The sequence below is a fragment of the Pristis pectinata genome, chromosome 25 (assembly GCF_009764475.1).
Source record: "Pristis pectinata isolate sPriPec2 chromosome 25, sPriPec2.1.pri, whole genome shotgun sequence".
NCBI classification, from domain to species: Eukaryota; Metazoa; Chordata; class Chondrichthyes; order Rhinopristiformes; family Pristidae; genus Pristis; species Pristis pectinata.
The window spans coordinates 17,630,753-17,636,235 of NC_067429.1; positions in this window are offsets into that span (position 1 = coordinate 17,630,753).

Consider the following 5,483-nt stretch of genomic DNA (forward strand, 5'->3'; position numbering starts at 1 on the left):
TACTGGTGAATATGTATTCTTCACACATTAGTTGATTCACATAAATCCATTACTAGTTTCAAAATCAGTCATTCAGTTCATCCAGAAAAGGCTTTTTTACATTGCTTAAATTAAACAATGATAAAATATTACCATAAGCTCTGGCACTTTTTAGAACATTGAAACAGGAACTTTTGAAAAGCTTCACTTCAGGAATGGCATCAATTTAAATTGTTTAAAATTTTACTTAATGAGTCCTAAATAATAAAGTAAGAAAATGGCAGTGCAGGGAAGCTTGCTTACTGTGAAATCAGTGGATGCTGACATTCAAAAAAAAACAATGTGAATGGAATAGATAAATATTCATAAAATAAACTTAATCATAATCATTTTTGTGGAAGAAGGACATCACAAATGTTTTAAATATTTTTGCCTTTTTTTTCCCCGCAGATGTAAAAATACCTAAAATGAGGCTGTCCTACTGCTGCATTGACTGGCATTGCTTCTATGCAAGATGTATTAAAACGATAACAGCCTTTCCATACCCTCCCAAAACTAAAAGCTTTATTTTCACTTGGTGCTTATTTTTAAATGGATTGTGGTTTGCAAAATTCAACATTATGTCTGCATAACCTATGCAATAGCCATTTTTTTATTGACCACAATCTATTTTCCCTTTCACGTCTTCAGTATTTGAACTGTCCCAACATAGCAAAATATAGGAGATGACAACAACCCTTTGTTAATTACTTGCTACAATTTTACATTATGTAAAACCATAGATTCTAAAAGGTTTCAGACTGAAAGATACTGTAGAAAATTAATGCTCAGTCCATCAACTTGAACTCTTAACTATTGCTCAGCTGTTCAGAATGCAGCCACTTCTTCCCGTCAGCTAAAAAAACCAAATGTTATCTCTTCCCATTAATGTTTTTATCTTTCTTCCTTGGCAACTCAGACTCCTTTCCTATTAATACCTCCTCCATTCCTACAGCCATGGATGTTGTATTTCATCTTTTGCCACAATACCTCTGCACATTAAATTAGTAAAATCTTTGAATGATAACTTATGGAGTATTTGGATTTTTCTTGGAATGGTGTAGTTTTTTTTCTTTAATTTGAATTATTGCAACCTATTATTTCAGAGACAGAAACGAATATCTGTTCTGACACTGGGAGAATGATCTTTCACGACAGATTAACAAATACAGAAGGGCATGCTACGAATGCAGTGGTCAATGCCACTGGATTTACAGGAAAACTTTGCAATCATTTCACAAATCAATGTTTGTTTTGGATACGGTGTGTACTTCTGACAATGACAGACAATCTTTATTTCACTTTTTCTTACTGTTGACTGTCTTCAACTAACCCTGCCTGTTACTGGTATTGGTAAAAGGATAAATTTTGGTCACTCAGTAACTCTTCATTTCTGAATGATATCACACCACAATATGTTTTAAGCAACATGTTAACTGGGAACAAATGCAGTAAAACAAAAGCTATATCTATCAACATTTCAGTTAACCTCTGACTGCCTAATTGAGCTGTTTTGATCACCAACATATTTAGTCGTCTATCATATTCATCCTTGATTGATCAAATTCTATCAATATCATGATCCATTTCAACGGTAACAAAGGAGGTTCTGTTACAGGTAACCAAAAGCTTAATTAAAATGGAAGGCTGCACTGGGTTTCCTAAAGGACTAGAGGTAGGAGTCATTTATGGTGGGAGTTCCTGATCTTGGAGCCTAAGCAGCTGAAGACACATCTGTCAACAGTGGAGCAAAGAAAATAGAGGACATGGGGTTCTACTGGAGGTTGAAGTGAATGGCATGAGACTGGCGAGTGAGTGCATGGCAAGTGTGATCTTTAGGAAGGAAGGAAAGGGTGGAGTTGTAGAGCTGGGGAAAGGTACAGAGGTGGGGAATAGTGAATACACCCCAGACAAAAGTCATCCCTTCATACCTGGTTCTATCAGGCAGCAGTGATCCTTGTTCTTTGTTCTTCTGTAGACTTCTGACACCTGAACTACCTGCAGCAGATACATCAAAATGCTGGAAAAATACCACTAACTGTGTCTCCACAAAATGCTCCAAATCCAAGTAAACCAATGTCAGCATCCTCTCCTAGACCAGCTTCCCAGCACTGAGCCCTAATTGCATTCAGCTCTGTTGGGCAGGACCCAACACAGACTCCCAAAACAGACACTCTATTCCAAGCTCTAAGAATGCGATTAAAGCCGTCTTGAAAAATTGTAACATCTCCACTGACTCATGGGCATCCCCCTGGCCCATGATCTCTCCAGTGGAGAAAGAGTTCAGGACAGCATTGGGAACCTTGAATCCATTTGTCAGGAGTGCACAGCTCAGCATATACAGTAGCAGATCACCTCCCAAACCACCTGACTGCCCTGTCAGGTACACCCTGCCCTATCAGTGGAAGAGTCTGCAGTCTGCACATTGGCCTGATTTGTCACAGAACTGGAGAGGAAACAAGTCATCCATCATTCCATCCATGACCCCAGTGCCTAAGAAGAAGGAGCAGAATGAGAGGAGTTAGAGAGAGAGTAAAAACTGACAAAAGAACATGCTGAAACTGTGAAATGCAGAACAAAGCAGTTGCTGGAAACGTGAAACGAAAGAGAATGATGAAAATATCCTGGATCTATTGAGAGAGAAAACCTGAGTTAATATTACCGGTGGATGACCTCACACCAAAATTGGCCAGTTCTGTCACAAACAGGAACAGCAGGTTAACGGAATTTGTTGAATTCATTATTGAGTCCCATGAGCTACAATGTGCTTGGATGGATGCTGATGCGCAGTTTCATTATGTTGTGCATCATTTTAATAGAGTAGGGGATCAAAGGCAGGAAGGACAGAGTGGTGAATGGGATGGAGACATGCTGTAGCCCTCAGTCTTTTCTGATTGTGTTAGACCTGGCCATAAGTATTAGTAACAAAGGACATTGAAGCAGCATCAGGAGAAAGCATTTTGGGAATGGCAAACAAAGCACAGGGACACATAATTAATGGTAGGATACTGCAAAGTGAAGCTAAATAAAGGGAGTTAGAGACCATATTCACAACTCAATGAATAAAGCAGGCTGTTCATAAGTTGCTTCAGGAAGGATATAAAAAAGCACTGTGGTGCATCAGGTAGCGCTTCTGCCTCACAGCTCCAGGGACCTGTTCAACACTGACCTCCAGTGCTGTTTGTTCAGAGTTTGCACTATAGTATTGTTCACATTTTGGTCCACAACATTACAATGAGGATGGGATAGCACTAGAGAATGTACAGGGGAGATTTCTGAGGACATTTCCAGGATGGAGAAACTGAGTTATGATTAAGGATTGCTTAGGTAGGATCTGTTTTGAGGAGGGCAACAGGAGAATTAATTGGGGAATGTTAAATTATGGGATGCCTGGATAAGCTAAATAGGAAGGATCAATCAGTTAGCAGAGAAATTTGCAACTGGGGGAGTAATCTTAAAGTGGTCAGTAGAAAGAATACAGGGGATTTGAGGAGTTATTTTATCCAAAGAATGGTTGGGGTCTGAAAATCAACCTCTTAAAAGGTGACGGAGGCAAAAGTATCTGGATCTACTTAAACGACCATGGTCCAGGAGTTAGAAAGTAGAATTATTTGGCAGAGATTTTTTTTGATGTTATGGATATGGTTCACTGAATGGTTTTCAATGTGATACAGATTCACGATAATGCTAATTATGGTTGTCATCCTGAAGATGGGAAGTAAACAGGCAGAGACCTATACAGACCCATTTGCTTTCACAAATATTCCAGGTCTTCATCCTGAAATATTAACCATATTTCTCCTTCCTCACCTGACCTGTGAGTTTTTTTTTGTTTTTATTTCAGATTTGCAGCATCTGGAGTTTTATTTATTTTCATTTATATTTCAGTGGAGTATTATCAAGATTTGAAGATCATTGCTGCATCAAATGCCAAATTAACAGCAATAAAAAGTTTAAAAGGGAATATTACTTTAAATATAAGTAAAATCAGGAAACAGATATTGAAGCCATTAATGGGTGCTTTCAGAACTGATATCAGGAAATTCTTACTCACACAGAGTATGTAACTTCCAATGGAATGCTGAGTGTATTTTGTAAGTTGGCTGTTACATAGGTGTGGGTGCTTGTTATGGTCTCTCCGGGTCACTCGTCAAACGACCCTGCACAATCGCGAGCTTATATCTTCTCCACCATTCAGGGGACGAGAAACAGAGACATTAGCGATATCAAGAAAGGCGAGTGCCCAGGTGAAATTAACCCTTGCTGTAAAAGAAATAGTATTTTCAGAGACATTGGCGCCAACATGACCAGTTTAGAAGAAATTATGATCTATAAAACTAAACCCATGAAGCTAATTCCTGGTTTTCCTCACATCGGGGGTTTCCACTTTTGATAAGAACATCTATGTTTTACTTTGAAAACAATGACTTTTGAACTAATTGTTTATTATGTTTTGTAGAGCTGCTATTGATTCTTAGAACAACATTTTCCAACTCAGTAATGTCAGTTATTCTGTGAATAAAACTCCCGCTTTTAAATAGAAATGTAGAAACTGTTTACCGCTTTTAAAAATGAACGAAATGTTAACTTCGCTAATTTAATGTCCGCCACCCATTAATTTTGTAACGTTCAGGGGGATGGAAGCTGAAGATTTAAGGCTGAAACAGCGATTTTCAGTAAGTTTCCGTGGGTGACAACAGATCTCTGTGATCATTTTTGTACTGCGTGTGATTCTGGTCACACATCTGCACGTCACTGTGACTCGGGAAGACTGCCCACGGGCGTTAAGTATAAGATTACAAAAAGTACAGGAGTACAGAGTCGTTTCGTGCCATTTCTACAGTCCTCCAGCTTTTAATTCGGCGCTTATGTTCCTTTGCCAGAACTCGGCGAACACGGGGAAGGAGCTCTGCTAGATGTCTTCGGCTGGCTTAAATTGAATTGGTTCAGATTTCTTTCAGTTTGGACTTTTTAAGTGACTTTTTTGTGCCGCACTGCTTAACAGCACCGTTGTGCTAACTGCATGTTTTATTCTATGACGGATCTCGTTTTTAGTTTTATATCTTCAATCCAACATTGCGGTACTTTTAAAATCGTCTTGGAAATACTCTTCCAAGTTCATTTTCTTGGTAACATGTAGTAGAATATTTATTACAAATGTCTTGTTCTAATCGTGGTCTCGATCTTAGGGCGTGAGTGAAAGTATTTTGTGATAGTCGTGCGTTTTAGTTTATTAGTTTAAGAACCGAGACATTGAGTTTTTAATCTATCGCATATTCTAAAACTTGATGGGTAAATTAGAAGCTACCGAAAACCAGTTCAAGTTGTATTGCATTTACCCGACTCATGCTGCATTTCTGAAATGTCTGGCGTGTGTTGATTTGTGCTAACAGCTATTTTTTTGTCAGTTTTATTCCACTGTTGGCAATTAAAAGATCTGAGTTTTATTGAAATATAAACATTAT